Source organism: Musca autumnalis, unplaced genomic scaffold, assembly GCF_047663935.1.
Source record: "Musca autumnalis isolate F117 unplaced genomic scaffold, ASM4766393v1 scaffold_1, whole genome shotgun sequence".
NCBI lineage: Eukaryota > Metazoa > Arthropoda > Insecta > Diptera > Muscidae > Musca > Musca autumnalis.
In genome coordinates this window covers 119,670,802-119,690,520 of record NW_027411644.1, presented here as the reverse complement: position 1 = coordinate 119,690,520, position 19,719 = coordinate 119,670,802, and the positions used below count along the sequence as shown (strand labels likewise).

At 40.2% G+C, this 19,719-nt stretch overlaps 1 protein-coding gene across 4 annotated transcripts in view; it reads left to right on the top strand.

Annotated features, from left to right (window-relative positions):
- The window catches only part of Orco (odorant receptor co-receptor), a 41,320-nt gene that overhangs the window by 9,904 nt on the left and 11,697 nt on the right, over positions 1–19,719 (top strand). The gene's annotated exons all lie outside the window — the stretch shown is intronic.

Genomic DNA, 19,719 nt, shown 5'->3' with positions numbered 1-19,719 from the left:
GCGACAAGGAAGGACTTCACTTACGCCCAGTGCAGACTGATTCTAGTTTTAGATCATTGATATTAGACCTCCCTTTTATCATCGAGTCCAAATAACGTATCGAATGTAGTACGATACCAGATAGAGACGTTTTTCGAGGAAAGCAAAGATTAAACATGAATGATGATTCTTGCAGTTCTGGAACAGAGCAACTGTTGTGATGCAAAACATAGTAACATAATGGGAAATTAATAACTAATGAACGAGTTCGATGTAGCTCTCAGTCGATCAATATATTAATTGACGAATCTGTCAGGCCAAAGATGTACTATTACGTCGGCAAACATCATATGATTTCCTTCGAGAAGGCCGATTCTCACTCACTAAGCTAAGAATGAAAATCACGGTGGGGATCATTGGTGGAGATATTTTGTGATCACGCAGAAATGTATCAAAAAATGTCAAAATGTGGACATATTTTGACATTTTTTCATGGAGAAGTTTTGTGAACACTGGGAACCTCAAGTGTAAAATTGGATAGTTTAGTCAAGAAATGTAGATAAAAACCTCAACATATCTAAAATCGGGAGATACCGTCATATGGGGTATGGACCCATATTAAAAATGTTTGGTGCAGAAGTTTAGTGACAACTGGGAACATCAAATGTTAAATTATAGATGGTTAGGTCAAAACATCTGAAATCAGGGGGCACCATTATATAAGCGCTATACCCATATGTATATTGACAATTGTTAGTGGAGAAGTTTTGTGACCACTGGGAACCTTAAATGTCAAATAACAGGTAGTTCAGTCAAAAAGTATTGACAAATTTCAGTGGAGAAGTGTTGTGACCTTAAGGAACCTCAAATGGCAACTCACATAGTAGTTTGGTCCAAAAATGTAGCTAAAATCTACTAAGTACCGAAAATCGGGAAGTACTGTTATATGCTGACTATACCAAAACGTGGCCACGATTGCCCATATTCGAACTTAACCTTCCAATGGAAAAAAGAAACTCGGGTGCTCAGACATATCGGAAGACAGACATATCGACTTAGAATTTTATCCTGATCAAGAATACAATGCGTTGCAAACGGAACAACAGACCGGCAGACAGACATATCGACTCAGAATTTTATCCTGATCAAAAATACATGTACTTTATAGGGTCGCAAATTATTACTTCAATGTGTTGCAAATGGAAAAACAAACGTAATATACCCTTCATACTATGGTGGAGAGTATAAAAACTTTCATTTATTTAGTTAGTTTATCTATCAGTGCGGAACACCTTGAAAACCCATACAACTAAGGAAGAGGACCCCTATAAAAGATTCATAGTCTTTAGTCCAGAGTTATTCCATGTACCATGTCGTTCCGCTTTAAACTTTCTATGCACTCAGAATACTAAGATAGCATTGTTACGAGATTAATGTAACTTAATTGATCAGTTACTTTATTTGAATCATTTCTACAACAACTACTACTGCATAGAATTTAACACAGTCGTGGAATTAACGCTTATTCGATATTTCCCATGTAAATTTTGCAATTATTTTTGTTGATTATTTTATCCATCCTTTCTTTATTATTCTTCCATATTGTGAAGACATTCATTATTACCACCTCCTACTCTCTCATATTCATTACCTTTGCCCAATTTGTTGTTTATATTTATCCGTCCGTTTTTGTATGTGTCTATGTTTATTTGCAAAACGATTGCAATTTCGTTTGACCATTGTAGAACATCCTAGATATAGGATTCTAGAAAAGGCTATAGTTTAGCGAGCGACTACAAATACGGGAGAGTAGCAGATGTGTGAGTGAGTTGTAAATCATACAGCGAACAAAAACTGTCAATGAAGTAAAGTGTAAACCAAGCAAAACAAAGATGTGTGCTTAGTAAAGTAATGTTGTGAGGTGAAGTAAAGTTAATAAATCATTGTATCTATACACACATTGAAGCAAATCCATGACATTCGCTTCGGCTTCTTGATTTTAACCTTATATTTACTTAAATTAGTCTTATAGGCCTCCTAATCGGTATTGCTGTCTTGCGGATTTTTTATATGATTTTCTAGCAGCTTTGAAGTCCTTAGGGAGAGAGTTTTGGCAAATACCAACACAGCTCTCTTTGAACTTGTTCCAATCTGATTTTGTGATCTGAACATTTTTATGTAGGAGTCGTCCATTTTGGTGAATGGAAGTTCGTGTATTAAGCTTTTAGGAATATACGTAGCATCATTTTCTTAGTCGATTTATGAATGTACGTCCGTTTGCAACATTCAGGTGGCATTTATTGTCCGATTCAGCTGAAAATTTGGGGAGGATCCCTTTTTAGTCATAGGAAAAATGCTATTTCTTTAATCTTCTATCCATAGAACTAGGAGGAGGTAATCGATGTTTAGTACTGTTAGGTTAGGTTTAAAGATACACAGCCATCTAATAGTATAGGTGACTGCTTCACTCGGAAATCATTGCGTTCTTCCTAGGTAGTTCAAAGGTGATGAAGATGATGTAAAGATGTGGTAAGATAATGAGGTATATATGCAGACGAGGGAAATATGTAAGTTTGATGGTGTGATGAGGTTGATGAAATAGAGATGAAGATGTATGTTGATGAGTTTGAGGTTATTGCTCGTATGGATTAGACTAGATTGTAGCAATATAGTTTGCCAATTGTTAGTTATGGACCCTTGCCAAGACAGGATAGGTGCTTGGCAAGGTTGAGTAGTACAATGGGATCTATGTTAAATAGGAAGCTGAGAGTATCTATCTCATATCTACCCAGTATTCGGTGTCTTCTTGTTTGCGGCAAGGGACACCTACAAATTAGATACTCTACCTGCATCTTCACATAGCCTGCAGTAGTCAATGCCACTGGCATCCCATATTGAAATGAAAGATCTCACTCTGCAGTGACCCGTTATATGTCCCACAGCTATTTTCATCTCTAACTTATGAAGTGAGAGAAGGGAGGTCGTTCTACGACGAGAGACCACAGGCCAGATTGCTTTGGATATTCTGCAAGCAGGTTCCAAGAGCCATCTTTGATTTGCACTCTCGTTGAAGATCTCACGAAGTTTAGCGATGTAGTAGCACATTGGTAGCTGGACAGTTTCATCAAGTGGAAGGTCGATAGACTTAAGACTTTCGCATGTTCACACTTTGGAAACCCGTACTTGCCGCTTGAAACTGGACTGAAATTTAATTGCAGATCCAAAATGACGTATAAAGCGGCCTGAGGAGTGCTTTAAATCAAGCCGGTAATCAGTAATGACGCAGACCTTTGTAAACTTGATAGTTTGGACATTACGCTTTGTTCCCAATTGCCTGCCACAAAACAAGTCCCCCGTAGGTGAGTATGAGCAAGACAACGGTTACATACAACCTGTGTATGATTTGGGATCTCAATCCCCAGCATTTCCCAATAGAGTTCTTACAGGAGTAGAGAGCAATGAGCCCTTTCTTTGTTTGATCCTCGATATTCCTTTTCCATGTCAAGAGATAGTCCTCAATATTACCGAGATATTTTGCTTCCGTAAATAGTTCCAAGGACACACCGTCCAGAACTGGAAGCTGGAAATCGGGAATTTTGCGTTTCTTTGTGAATAGTGCAACTTCCAAATTACCAATATTAAATGCGATTTGTTCTTTGTCCAATAAAATATTTCCATTTACCATTTTGATTCAATTATAAAATTTCAAATTTTAAAATGTAATTTTCTCAACGACTGCCTTGGGGAAACTGAAGAAAAATGCTGTCTGTCTTTCTCGCAAAAAGAACAAAAAAAATCATACAATTTTTTCTTTTCCTCTTCGCTTGCTAGGTTGGTTAACTGTACAGAAAAAATCATTATTTGTGGAAAAAATCGCAACAAAAACCACAAAGCACGAAACACTGGCTTCAGCTCTTTATTATTAAATAAGCGAGAGCCCTGTGGTTACTCTCTTTGACAAAAATTCTCTCTCCAACCATAAAAAAATATGTTTTACATAAAAAATATGTTGGTACACAAACCAATATAATTGAGATATGTTACAAACATATATTTGTTTACAACCAGTCCTAAACATATATTTGTTTGAATCCAAACATATTTCTAACATATATTTTTCTGCTTGTACTAAGTTAGTACATACAACTACTAACATCAGATAACAGTAAGTTTATCAATTCCCATACATAACGTCTTATTGTCGGTTTCAGCTGCTAAGCAGATTACTATGCAACGTATACAATTATGGGAAATATACAGTGTATTTCCGAATTTATGTACATGATGCATATGATCTGAGGTTGTCCTTTTTTTGGTTAGCAAAAGTTTGTTAAAAGTCATATGAACCCTTTCCATCCTGTTTAATAAAAATAATTACCTCGATGTACCTTATCCAACTACAGCAGAATATGCGAACTTAGTTTAACTAAAATCAATAATAATTCTATTTGCCATTGACTATACGGTCGCTTTGGGTGCATACACATGTATGTAGGCCAATTATTAACAATTTCCCTAGTTTTATAGCGTACACTGTGTGATTATTACCTTGTGGCCTTCTTGGAAGGCGGAAGGAAACATTTTCTGTTGGCGGAAATTCAAATTTTAATTACAAACAAAACAACAACAGCAACAAAAGCTTTCAACGTTGAAATAATACCATCTGTCATATTGCCGAGTGGCAGCAAGGAATCAATAACGAAGACACATCTGGTTTTACTTCCCAGACTAGGCAGTCACATCGTTTACCAGCACCGCAGTTGCCTTCGTTGTTATCAACGACATTTCATCATCATCCTGCCGATAGTTTGCTTGTTTGTTTGTTTGTGTTGGTAGAAGGTTATTTATTTAGTGAATGGACAACAAGAAATGCCCATCGGTATCAACAGCTTTGGTTACATTTGGTTTGACTTTGTGATGTTTGTTCTAGCTTGTTCGATTATTTGCCGTCCAAACGGGAGGGTGAACTGCTGGAATGTATAAGCGAAATCGTTGAAAGTGTCATCATCATTATGATTGTAACGACGCTTGTCGATGTCCCTGTGTGTGTCATTTGTTCTTTTTTCTGTGTTTTTGTCATTATTTGTTTCGGTTTGTCTTGTGAGAATAGAACGTAAATATTTTAATTACTTAAAGCAACAATCACCCAAGCAGATTGAAGTGATATCTATTCTCATTTGACGTTGTCGTCAACAAAATATTGGGATGAGAAAATAATAGCCGAACATTTTATTGATTTCAAAAATGGGCAAAAGAAAATATGGGTGAAATAAAAGAATTCAATGTAAGCTATAGTTGCAAAAGGTATCAAAAATACCTTCCAGAAATGCCAAAATCTTGATTTAAGTGATTACGAAGCCAGGAGTCACATTACATGTTTTACTATTCGAAATTCATTTGTTAAGGTATGGTCATATTTGGGCAAATATTTGACAAAAGTGTCAAATATTTGTCTGTCACAATGTGACCAGCAAGTGTTATTCAGAGGCAAAAAAGAAAACACCTAATTTTACGAAAACAAATTTGCCGGCAAAAATTTGACAAAGTGCATTCGCAAAATCTGCTCTGTATGAAATTCATGCTTGTTTGGCTAAAAAAAATTTGATGAAATATTTGCCTATTGTGACATTACCTTTAGATTATTCTTTAATCTACGTTGTTGTTTTTGTAGGGTTAGGTTAGGTTGAAAAAGAGGGGTGATGCGGGATCACCACATGTCCGTGTGGACATACACTTAAGCCGTAAGGTAGGCCTGTTGTGCGCTCTAATTTCGGGTTCGGATTGAGGTTGTAAACTTGTGTTGAAATTAGTTATAATTCCTGATTATTGTTTTTGACGTTAGTCTAGGATTTCTGTCATGTTGACATAGTCTCTTAAAGTTTTGAGCTCGATTGTCCTGATGTAATCGAGTCCTTGTATAATGTCGCTCCCTAGTAGCTGTTTTCTCTGGTTCGTGAAAGCCTGGCAATGACAGAGGTAGTGTTCCAACGTTTCGTCGTCCTCTCTGCATGCTCGGCATTCACTGCTTCCAGCACAACCTATTTTGTGCAGGTGCGCTTGTAGACCCAGGTGTCCTGTAAGGATGCCCGTCAGTCTGCTAATGTCCTTTTTACTTAGTAAAAGTAATCCCTTTGTTTTATCCTCGTCTGGGTTACCCCATAGGATTTTTGTGATTTTTCCCTTGTCTTCTCTGTTCCAGAGAGATATATGTGCATCTTTTGCCCATGCCTTTAGCTCAAAGCGCGTCGCCTTCAAGGGCTTGGCGTTATCTAAGCTAACTGTAGGTTGCTCCCTTGCCTGTTTTGCTAAAGAGTTTGCTATTTCATTACCCCTAATCCCAATGTGCCCTGGTACCCATATAATGTTTACCGTACCATGTTGGGAGTAGTTGTTGATAGACTGTATGCATTCTAAGACAGTTCTAGATTTTACCGTCTTGGCCGTTATAGCCGTGATGGCTGCTTTGCTGTCCGTAAGGATGTTCGCAGTGGTAGGCTTTGTGTGAGTGTCAAACCAGCTCAGACATTCTGTTATCGCTCGGACTTCCGCCTGAAGAATCGTATTATGGTTCGGCAGTCGGAGGGAGACTTTCGTTTCCGGTTCCATTATATATAGACCCAGTCCGGTTCTCCCCTCTAGCACGGCCCCATCCGTAAACCCGCAGCTTCCAGCGGGAATCTGTGCTAGAGTTCCATCGATCCATATGTCTCTGTCTGGTATTGAAACTTCACACAGAGCTACTGCATTTGTTTCAGGAATGCGGTCTGATACTATTTGGTTAATAGATTCACCCGTTGTGACCTTTAGTATGTTTTGGTGGTATGTTTGGTGGTCACTACTGATCCACTCGCTCATCGACTTTAGCCTTGTAGCTGCGATAGCTGCTTCATACCTTACCTGAATTTCTATTGGGTGTATAAACAGAATTGTTTCTAGAGCCCTAGTCGGTGTAGTCCTCATTGCTCCGTTAATGCTTAAGCAACATGTTCTTTGGACTTTTTGCAATATCTTCACGTTGCATTTTTTATCCATAGCTGTCCACCACACAACAGACGCGTATGTTAAGATTGGTCTAATTACGCCCCTGTATAGCCAGTGTATCATCTTAGGATTGAAACCCCATTTTGAGCCTATTGCTCTTATACATATTGACCAACATCTTTGTGCCTTGTTGGCCTTTCTTGAATATGATCTTTCCAATTTAGTTTCCTATCCAGAATTACTCCTAGATATTTAACTGAGCGCGAAATATTTATTGTTCTATTTAGGAAAACTGGTTCCTCGAGGTTCCCCACTTTCGTTTTCCTCGTAAATAGACATATTTCCGTTTTTTCCGGGTTAACGTTCAGACCTCTCGGTCTGGCCCAGTTGTATGCAATATTGAGTGCCGTTTCTGCTTTTCTGCAGAGAATATTCGGATTCTTTCCCCTTAGAAGTATTATAACGTCGTCTGCATAGCAGACTGCGTCAAATCCTTCTTCGGTTAAGGTCCTTAAGAGACTGTTTATGGTAGTAACCCACAGAAGAGGTGATAGTATCCCTCCCTGCGGGGTTCCTCGTCCGACTTTGTCTCTTAATTTAACGTCATGTAGCCCGCAGCTTATCCATCTGTTCCTTAGCATATGGTTGATCCAGTTCCTTAAGGCCCTGTCCACCTGAAACTCGTCTAAAGAGTGGATCAGCGTTTCGGTGCTGACGTTGTTAAAGGCGCCTTCGATGTCAATGCATACAGCAAGTGTATACATCTTCATTTCAAAGGTCCTCTCTATATTGTGTACTACCTCGTGCAAAGCGGTTTCCACTGACCTACCTTTAACGTATGCGTGTTGTTTAAATTTGAGCATATCGTTCGGAATTCTACTCTTTATCATGGTGTCGATCGTCCGTTCCATTGTCTTGAGTAAGAATGAAGTTAAACTTATCGGGCGATAAGATTTTGGTATTGCGTAGCTTGCCTTGCCAGGTTTAGGGATAAAAACTACCCTCGCCTCTTGCCAGGCTAGCGGGGTGTAAGCAAATTTTAAACAAGCGTTGAAGATCCCGACCAGTTTGGACGCAATAAGGTCCACTTCCCGCTGTAGTAGGGCTGGGAAGATCTGGTCTGGTCCCGCTGCTTTGTATGGTGAAAAGCTCGTGATAGCTTGTTTGATCATCGAGCTGTCAATTTTTGGTGCATCTCCTGATGAGTAACCAGATTCGATCGATTCCTCGGTGTTGGCCGCGGTATTCGATGGAAAGTGAGTTTTCATCAGAAGGCCTAGGATTTCTTTAGTTGTATCTGTCCTTTTCCCATTTTCATCGACCATATGTTCGGTCTGCGTATGGGTTTTGGACATGAACTTCTTAATTTTTGAAGCGTCGTTAACGCTGTCCACCTGTTCGCAGAATAGCTTCCAGGAGTTACGTTTAGCGTTCCTTGTAATTTTGTTGTATTCCTTCAATTTTTCCTGGTAGTTGTCCCAGAATACAGCTGCTTTCTTACGTTTTGCCCTATTATAAAGTCTGCGGATCTCCTTGCCTTTATTACGAATTTCCCCTGTCATCCAGGGTTTTTCGTAGGCGGATTTCCTCTCTCGAAGGGGACAACTTTCTTCGAAAGACTTTACTAGTGCCTCGGTTAACTTTAGGACATTTCTATCTATGTCCTCTTTACTTAGGCATTCTTCATCGGCTTGCCCTAGTCTTTCTTTTACTCGTTTACCGAAATTAGTCCAATTTGTTTTGGATTTGTTTCGGAAGGTTATAGGGTTTGGCGGTGGCCCCGCTATTTTAAATCTAATATACCTATGGTCCGAGAAGGAGTATTCCTCCGAAACCCTCCAGTCATGTACCTCGTTTATTAGATTTTCTGAACATATCGTTATATCTAATACTTCCTCCCTAACTCTATTAACAAAGGTTGGTATATTTCCTGTGTTAAGTGTAATCAGGTCGTTAGTATTTAAGTAGTCTATAAGGGCTTGACCCCTTTTGTTAGTGTTAGTACTACCCCACGAAATGTGGTGAGAGTTAGCATCGCTACCTACTAGTACTTCGTTACCTGTTTGCTTGATTTTCCTCACCAGTTGCTGCATTTCCCACGAAGGTGGTAATGTCGGGGAGTCGAACGGCAGGTATAGTGATGCCAGGTATATGTTTCCATTCCCCTGCTTCAATACTGTGACGTCCGACGTTGACAACTCTGGAGAAAAAAGAAAGCATATGTTTTTGTGGCATATAATACAGGTCCTCGGGCGGGATCCCGTATTTGCGTAAAAAAGTTGATAATTAATATGGTTCAGTCCAGAAACCTTGTTTTTTATAGTCCAAGGTTCTTGGATTAAACCAATATGTATATTACCTTTAGTTATTTTTTCCATCAGGGCTAGTGTTGCCGTCTCGCTCCGATGGAGGTTGATCTGGATGACCTCAATCATTGGTCCTCCAGTAGGTTGGCTTCCTGGGAGGCGCTGATTTGCTCATCTGCTCCTCCCTCCTTGGTGCTGTTGGTAGGTTTGACCTCCTGGGTGGTACTCTTGGCATTCTCTTCATCGCCCACTCTTGCCTTTCCAATTTTGAAGTACACTGAGTTCGAGACAAAATACGCCTTACCCTTAGTCTTGGCGAGCCCAGCAAGTGAGAGGTCGTCGATCCCCACCACAAGGAGAGTGCCGTCTTCTTTCTCCTCCCTGTGGAAGACCTCCCACCTCTTCACTTCCAAGGTCTCATTTTGAACACCAAGGACTTCGAGGATGCGCTCCGTCTCGAGCTTGCAGCCGTACCCCTTAATGTACACCGACGCTTTAGTCAAGTGAGGAATTTCGTCTTTCCTCACCAGCTTTAATCTGCCACCTTCCCATGGAGTTGCTATGCTGCTGACTACCTCCCCGAGTGCTGCAGAATTTGTATGTGGGTCCAGGTGGTACAATATAATGTCCCCCCAGGGCTCACAGCAATCAATTTTTATTGAAACACGCCCTTTCAGGATTTGTTCCAGTAACTTGTCGTTGATCAGCTTCTCGATCTCCAACAAGTGGTCTTTATGTAGCCTACCAGATCCTTTGCTGGTGTCGATTACTGCATAACACAGATCGTCCCTGAAGTATCTCTTGGCTACCTTGGCGTAAGTTGATGGCGGCTCCGTACCTGTTTCCACGTCCATATTCCTCTTCTGGATGGTCTTGGTCTTCTTTGTTGAGTCCCCGGCCGTTCCAGAAGGTTCCGATGTCGCGCTCACCCTTTTCGTGTCCGAACTCACCTCACCAGTCTCCCTTGAAGGATTCTTTATGTAGTCTCCTTTGTTTGGGTCCTGATGAGATTTGTCCTGGGCACTTGAAGGTGGGAAGCTCTTTTTCTTCTTACTTGGCTTAGCGGTGTTCTGCTCCTCAGGGGACCTAGTCCTCTTCGCCGCTTCCGAAGAAGTGGAGGGAGTGTCTTTGGTACCCTGTGAAGCATCCCGCTGCTGCTGTCTCTTTAGTTTCGCCTGGTTCCTCTTGTACTTTCGTCTTTGGGCCCCTGACCACTGTATTCTTTTTGTAGTCAGTTTTGCGATGCTCTCGCTAACTTCCTCCACCATCTTGTGGACTTCCTCTACTACAGGCTTTTCCACAACGGTGATGTTTATTTTGCCGCAGCTGTCGGATTCGGATCCAGGCTCGCTACCATCCTCAGATGGTTGGGTCAAGTTTAATCTCAGGGCTCACAGCAATCAATTTTTATTGAAACACGCCCTTTCAGGATTTGTTCCAGTAACTTGTCGTTGATCAGCTTCTCGATCTCCAACAAGTGGTCTTTATGTAGCCTACCAGATCCTTTGCTGGTGTCGATTACTGCATAACACAGATCGTCCCTGAAGTATCTCTTGGCTACCTTGGCGTAAGTTGATGGCGGCTCCGTACCTGTTTCCACGTCCATATTCCTCTTCTGGATGGTCTTGGTCTTCTTTGTTGAGTCCCCGGCCGTTCCAGAAGGTTCCGATGTCGCGCTCACCCTTTTCGTGTCCGAACTCACCTCACCAGTCTCCCTTGAAGGATTCTTTATGTAGTCTCCTTTGTTTGGGTCCTGATGAGATTTGTCCTGGGCACTTGAAGGTGGGAAGCTCTTTTTCTTCTTACTTGGCTTAGCGGTGTTCTGCTCCTCAGGGGACCTAGTCCTCTTCGCCGCTTCCGAAGAAGTGGAGGGAGTGTCTTTGGTACCCTGTGAAGCATCCCGCTGCTGCTGTCTCTTTAGTTTCGCCTGGTTCCTCTTGTACTTTCGTCTTTGGGCCCCTGACCACTGTATTCTTTTTGTAGTCAGCTTTGCGATGCTCTCGCTAACTTCCTCCACCATCTTGTGGACTTCCTCTACTACAGGCTTTTCCACAACGGTGATGTTTATTTTGCCGCAGCTGTCGGATTCGGATCCAGGCTCGCTACCATCCTCAGATGGTTGGGTCAAGTTTAATCTCTCCCTGTGCTTCCCTTTCTCCTCCTCCGCTTTCACTCGAGGTTGAGTGCTTGTCGCATTACCTTCGACCACAGATGCCAAGCCACCCACATCTGTGGGAGATGTTTGCTCACGATCGCTTGATATCGACGAGGTGTGACTCGTAGGCAGATCACAAGTTCCCGCCGGTACTGGGTTTATTAGGCCCTGCACCGTAACTTTGTTATTCGATTTTCCTCCTTCCATGGTTGCTTTTTGTTTTAGGGGAACACCCCGTAGTCAGTTTTTTGTCCGCGGGAAACTCTAGGTTTCCAGAGGTGGATTATCCCATCACTCTGCCCAAGACTCGCCAAGCAACAAGTGTTGGACAGAGTGATGCGATCATCCACCTCCCCCTATCCGCCGGTGGGGACGCGCCCGGTAGGAGTACTGACAAACTCCCTCGGATGTTGTTTTTGTAACAGTAACAGTGTTGTTTTTGTAACAGTGTTTTTATTTTATGTTTGTAAGTTCATTCCTCTGCTTAATCGGACTCTGGGTCTATCTCCAGTTCTAGGAATGTGGCTGCTTCGAGGGGATGTTACCACAGATCTACTGGAGTTAGATGAGTAGGTTTGGCAGGGCAGTTGAAAAGGTACAGTGTGTCGTGCGGGCCTCTGCCGCATGCTGAACAGATGTTTTGCACGGTGTCGTCGATGCCTGTCCTATAGGAATTTAGACGGCTGATTTGTCGTGGCAGCGGACGCTCCTCAACTACGATAGATGGGGATGTCCACCGAGGACCGCATTAATACGATAGTTGTTTATAGCATCTGCGATTGCATTCGGGTGAATGCTATTTAAACCTGCTTTATAGACTTGTTGCTATAGAGGTTCTTTCTTGTAACGTTGGACCTCTCTTTCTAGATCATGAAGATACCTTCTGACAAGCCTGGGAATTTTTTTCCATCGCGTTGCACTTTCCATTGGACCATACTGGCGCCGCATAGCTTACGACACGATCTATCGCGTTATATGCGTTGCACTTTCCATTGGACCATACTGGCGCCGCATAGCTTACCACACGATCTATCGCGTTATATGTGGTAAACAAGATTTCTTTATCTGCACCCCAAGTTCTGCCGGCTAGAGACTTGAGGACCTTATTCCTACACCTCAAAGATAGCTATGGCATGTATAGACGACATGAACATACTGTCAATTGTGACCACTAGCATTTTCGGGTAGTTTGTGGCCGGAATTCTACTACTATCGACCACGACATTCAACTTTGTTCTCACTTCTGCCATCCATGTGGTGAGCAGAGTGACCGTAGATTTAGTGGCGAATATTTGCATTTTACTCGCGTGGAAAATGTGGTAAGATCAGCCAAATAGGAGTTCAGCCTTTCACCAATGACATCAGGGAAGGAACTGACGCCAATATCGTACAATCATCCGCATACGTTACGATCTCAATGTCGTCTGGAGGACCTGAATACAGTTTAAACAGTTCCGGAGATATCACCCCACCTTGGAGAACTCCCTGTTTCCCTCTACGGGGCTTCAAACTTGGCCGAAGGGTTGTCTGCTCGATGTCCTTAAACAGCGTAGAATGCTTCTCAGTATCAAAGGCTTTTGATCACGGTTCCATCACACGGTTTGCTCTGGTTGAGTCATCGACTAATATGTGTGGAGATGGCGTGCAACGCTGTTGTCATGCGATGTTACTTACGGAACCACAGCTGATGATCGGCAGCTGGCTAGCTATTCCTGATGCTGGGAAGGACTAAATTCTCGAAGGTCTTTGCTACGGGCGACAAGAGCGAAATCGGTCTGTACGATAACCCTTTGTTGGCATCCTTGTCTGGCTTCAGTAGCGGGAACCCCCTGCCCATTTTCCAGACTTCGGGAACGATATGGGTGGCTAGCGACAGGTTGATAACTTTAGTGCGATACTCCACTCCCGACACATCCAACTGTTTCAGCTTTACCTTGGAGATGCTATCAGAGCCCAACGATTTGGATGATTCAGGCTTCCTGATGACATTCAAAACATCATTCATTGTAAATTGAGGTGGTTCGTCCTCGGCATTAAGATATCTACTGTCGATTAAAATAACTGTCTAACTGTCGATTAAAATAACTTGCGCACATCTATGGATCAGCCATGTTTCGAGAGCGACTTAAGCGATGACTTCAATTCACTTATCCCGGCTCCAATGTTGCAACTCTTCGGATGATTTAACCACTTGTTCCGCATATGCTCACCGACTAACCCGTTGACTTCCAGTGTCATCTCCCTGAGTCTGGGGTCATTGGGGTTGACGAAACTTATCACGCTCATTTGCTAATCCTGTCACCTTTATGGTGAAGTTTGGTCTCTCTTTGGGTATTTGACCACCAGGTTATGGCGAGCGGCTGCAGAAGTGATGCTGCCAAGGAACGTCCTTTATGCTACCCGAATATCAGAAGAAATGGGCAGATCTCTGAAGCGGTGATTAGTGGTGATGATATTGGGCGGTCTGCTGATGGAGATAAGTATGGGGAGATGGTCTGATCGAAGAGAAACGAAGGCGGCGGATCTCCATGCTAATTTTCCTTTGCGGGCGCCTAGTATGATACATACAAATCACAATGAAATTCAATTTGGTTCCGATCGACTAGAAATTTTTACCACATATTATATGCTACTTTTACTTTAAAATACGCCAATGCATTTTTTCGATTTTTTCTTATTTACAAGTGATAGATATATGTATATGAGTATTTGACGTAACAAGAGAAAATCCTTAAAAATTGAACACTTCCCTGAATTTTATCTATATAATAGATAATAGATATTATAGATATAGATAGTTTTTTGTTTGCCGACCGCATTTTTATTCTTTTTATTTCCAAAAATTGCCGTTTATCCGTTCTTAAACATACAACTTTTATTACTTAACAGTATAAGGGTTAAAATTGAAACATTGTCACAAACTAATTCTAAAGCATACTTTTAGGCTGTAATCGATTTCGTAGTCGGTAATGCCGTTAAATTAATAAAAAAAACAAAGTTGCTATAAAAAGTCAGCAAAGAGTATTGTGTATTTGTTTTGTTTTATGCGAATAAAACTCCACTTATTATGATGAACTGCTCTTTCTTAATTTATTCGATGCAGATAATATCTATCAATTTATCAAGAGGGAGCAATCATCATCATATTAAGCGCTAATGCAAACGTAGGTATTTTTTTTGTTTCCACAAAATAGTAGTTGGTTTAAAAACTCAACAAAGTTCTAATAAATCCGGAGGGGCGACAAGTCACATAAAGTTTGACCATTTCTTTAAATCCTTTAAGCCGCAAGTTTTCCAAGTAGTCATGCCAAAGAAAATGTGAAATCGATGGCAATAAATTCTATTGATTTATTGAATGTAATAAACAAATAAATACATACATATGTTACTTAGGCCTAAAATGTTCTTATTTCGACGCCGCAAATAACTGTGTTAACAAAACGATATTGGACAGTAGACAACATACATAACTACGTTTTAATATTTCTCATTTAATAACTGTCAGAGAAGTAGCGAGCATATATATTTTATTCCATTAGATTTATATGCCAAACATATTTACAGATATATACAGTGGGTGAAGACTGATGCACGCTGAAATACAAGGGGAAACGAAACGCTTATAACTTCGTAACGATTTCGATATATTTTCCACAATGGTAATATAACGTTGGTATTACATTTATACAAACATTATCGCGATTCAATGTTTCTAAACCATTTTAGTAAGAACAATAAAAATAGTCGTTAAGTCGGCGGGGTCGAACTTTATATACCCTAGACAATAAATTTTTCTCAACATAAATTGAATAATTAGTTACAAATGCCTAAATTATTTAATCTAAGGAAGTAAGAACGGCGTTAAGATCTGCCCGCCCGAACTTTTTATACCATCCACCACGGACTGTATTGGCGTGAATGGGAAAAATTATTTTCCTTTCGTTTATGAAAGTACTAAGCTTGTAGGAGCAGAATATCTTAACTGATAATACTCCCTTTAAAAGAGCTCACATGGGGTGTCATCGTTGTTCTCTCCAAAACATGTACCAACACTAAAAATTTTCCGAGTTTAAATTGCCGCAATCTCGGTTGAAAAATTGGGCAAAAAATCCTCGAAATAAAATTGGACAATACCGGCTAGAATTAAATGTTGACATACATATATGGATAGTTTTTTGCGAGTAAATTGTCTATCATTTGGAAACACAAAATTCCAATTCAAAACCAATTTGGTAGAAAAATGTGACTAAAATCTTCAAAAAATCTGAAATGGTGGCTACCCTGAACGTGGAAAACGAGGACCTATATTTTTCCAACGGAATTTTGTACCTGTAAAAATGTTTTATTTCCGGTTGAATAAATAATGCGACTAAAACTGTCAAAATACCGATAATCAGGAGTACCGTTCTATGGCGGCTGTATGAAACGTTCACCTGTACCGAGCAATTTCTGGAGGAAAGTTTTGCAACTGCAACGAAGAAAGTTTTAAACCCCCAACGAAGATCGGAAGGTACGTTTCTATGAAGGCTATATAAAGACGTGGACCAATACTGATAATTCTTTTTTGGAATACTTTGTACTCCTATGGAAGACTAAATACCAAATTTCAGTCATTTTGGTGCTACATTGAGGCTCCAACTTTCAAAATATCGAAAATCAGGAGGTACCGTGACCGACACCGACAAATTTCAGGCGGAAAGTTTTATATTCCCAATGAAGACTAAATACCAAATTTCAGCCATGTCGGTGGAATATCGCGACCACAACCATCATAATACCGAAAATCGGGAGGCACCGGACACATTTCAGGTAGAAAGTTTTATACCTTCAACGAAAACTAAATATTAAATTAAAAATTGCGAGCTGTATCTTGATTTCAACTGACAGATGGACGGACGAACAGACGGTTCGTTGGTTATATCGACTTAGAATGTTATGCTGATCAAGAATATATATACTTTATAGGGTCCCCGACGAATATTTCAATGTGTTACAACCGTTATATGGAGGCTATACCAAAGCATGGACGTATGTTCAGTATTTTTAGTGAAGAAGTTTCGTGACCACTCAGAACCTCAAATGTCAAATTACAGCTAGTTCGGTTTAAAATTATAGCTAAAATTCTCTATGTCCGTAATACAACTGATTTTGAATATAATATTTTCCTTACTAGGAACTCTAAATGTCAAATTATAACTAATTTGGTCTGAAAATGTGACTAAAAACGTCATAATATCTGAAATCGGGCGGTACCGTCATATGGGGGCTATAACCAAAACGTGGATCGAACTTGACCTGCATGCAAACAAAAGTCGTATTTTCTCAAAATTTCCGCATTCTATTTCCATTTTTGTGGATGTTGGAGTGCTTACAACAGACGGTCGGACGGGCATAGATCGACTCCGAATTTTACCCTGATCAAGAATATATACTTTATATATTCGCAATAGAGTTGTATAGTTCATGAACGAACTAGTTCAATTGAACGATTCATTGAAAAGAGCGTATGAACTAGATCAGTCGATATAGTTCATTATAGTTCACTGAACTATAATCGGTCGGGGACCGTACGATCAACGAACGATTCACAATCTAGTTCAACATGTCGTTCACCAATACATAAAGTGACGGCGTCGTCTATGTTAAGGGATGCCTTCGTAATTTGATCAGTTTGTTTATGTTTTGGATCAAGGTACATGGAATAGCTGTCCGAAAAGGAAGATTTCTACAAAAACATACGAGACATACAATATTACAATATGTCGAATCCATTACCTATTGAATCTGCCTTTTTTGTTAGAAAAAAGAAACGGGAAAAAAATAAAACGAAACACACACGCACAAAGCTTTTTTGCAATGGCAATTTCTACACACACACACAACATACGATTTTTTGCCAGCCACCTAAATGAAGGATGTTTTTTCTAAAATTAATCTTTCTTTAAGAATGGAATAAAACTATGTAAATGTAATATTTATACCCTACACCACTATGTGGGGAGGGTATTATAAGTTGGTTTTGGCCAAAAAGTTTGTAACGCATCGAAATAATGGTCGTAGACCCATACTTATATATACCAAAATGAATGTCTCGACGAGCTGAGTCGATCTAGCTATGTGTGTCCGTCCGTCAGTCCGTCCGTCCGTCCGTCTGTCCGTCTGTCCATCTAAATCTTGTAATCACGCTACAGGTCGCAATTTTGATCGGATCGTCACGAAAGTTTGGATGTTGATGGGGGTCCCGGAGGGGAAGAAGCCTATTGATTTTGGTGATGGTAGGATAATATTTAGGGGTCGGAATGGGCAAAAAATTATGTGGATAAAAAGACAACGTTTTTTCCAAAGCGAATACCTCAGCTTCTATACGAGGTATACCAAAAGCAAAACCTGACAATAAAAGTAGAAAATATCGCCTTTCTAATGATGTAAAGTAGGTTCTCGTAGGTGATCAAACAACGAAGATATCACAATAGTCGCAAATAAAACCCAAATTTTCATTTTTGCAATTTTAATTATAATGACGAATATCACAGCTTTGGTTGGGGACTTTCCAAAAGCAAAGCCTGGCTGTGAAAGTAGAAGATCCCATCTTTACAATGATGTAAACTAGGTCGGCGTAGGTGACCAAACAACGGAGATATCGCAATATTCGATAATACATCCCATTTTTCCACTTTTTTGGAAATCACGCTACAGGTCTCAATTTTGATCGGATCGTCACGAAATTTTGAGGGTTAATGGGGGTCACACAGATGAAGAAGCCTATTGATTTTGGTGATGGTCGGATAATACTTAGGGGTCGTAATGGGCAAAAAACTTATTTGGAGAAAAAGACAACGTTTTTTTCCAAAGCGAATATCTCAGCTTCAGTATGGGGTATAACAAAAGCAGAACCTGGCCATGAAAATAGAAAATATCGCCTTTCTAATGATGTAAAGTAGATTCTCGTAGGTGATCAAACAACGAATATATCGCAATAGCCGCTAATAGAACCCAACTTTTTATTTTTGCGATTTTAATAATAATGACGAATATCACAGCTTCGGTTGGGGATCTTCCAAAAACAAAGTCTGACTATGAAAGTAGAAAATCCCATCTTTACAGTTATGCAAAGTAGGTTGGCGTAGGTTGCCACATAACGGAGATATCACAATAGTCGGCAATACATCCCATTTTTTCATTTTTTTGTAATCAAGCTACAAGTCGCAATTTTAATCGGATCGTCACGAAATTTTGGGGGCTAATGGGGATCCTACAGAGAAAGAAGCCTATTGATTTTGGTGATGGTCGGATAATATTCAGAGGTCGGAATGGGCAAAAAACTTATTTGGAGAAAAAGTCAACGTTTTATTTCAAAGCGAATATCTCTGCTTCTAAAAGGGGTATATCAAAAGCAAAACCTGCTGATGAAAGTAGAAAATATCACGATGTTACGTAGGTTGTCGTAGGTGGTCAAACAACGAAGATATCGCAAAAGCCGCTAATAGAACACAACTTTTCATTTTTGCGATTTTAATAATAATGACGAATATCACAGCTTTAGTTCCGGACCTTCCAAAAGCAAAGTCTGACAATGAAAGTAAAAAATCCCATCATTACAATGATGTAAAGCAGGTTGGCGTAGGTATCCAAATAACGGAGATATCGCAATAGTCGGTAATACATCCCATTTTACCACTTTTTTGGAAATCACGCTACAGGTCGCAATTTTAATTGGATCGTCACGAAATTTTGGGTTTTATTGGGGGTCCCACAGAGGAAAAAACCTTTTGATTTTTAATAATGGTCGGATATTATTCAGCGGTCGGAATGTGACAAAAAAAATATTTGGAAAAAAGGCCAACGTTTTATTTCAAAGTTAATATCTCCCTTCTGTATGAGGTATATGGAAAGCAAAACCTGGCAAGGAAAGTAGAAAATATCACCTTTACAACGATGTGAAGTAGGTTGTCATAGGTGGTCAAACAACAGAGTTACCGCAATAGTCGGTAATTTTGATCGGATCCTCACGAAATTTTGGGGGTTGATGGGGGTCTAACACAGAAAGAAGCCTATTGATGGTTGGCATACATCCCACTTTTCCATTTTTTATTTGGGTTGTACTGTCGATGCACTTAAATGCGTTTCAAAAAAATTGACCTGTGTTACTGAAGACATTCAGAGCAAAGACGCTAAGCTATACTTACTTACTTATTTAGTTGGCCCATTACAGAACATTTGTTCCATAGACCGAACTAAGAAAAGATCTCCATTCCTCTCTGTTTTTCGCTTGACTTTTTGAAATACCGCGCCTTTCCA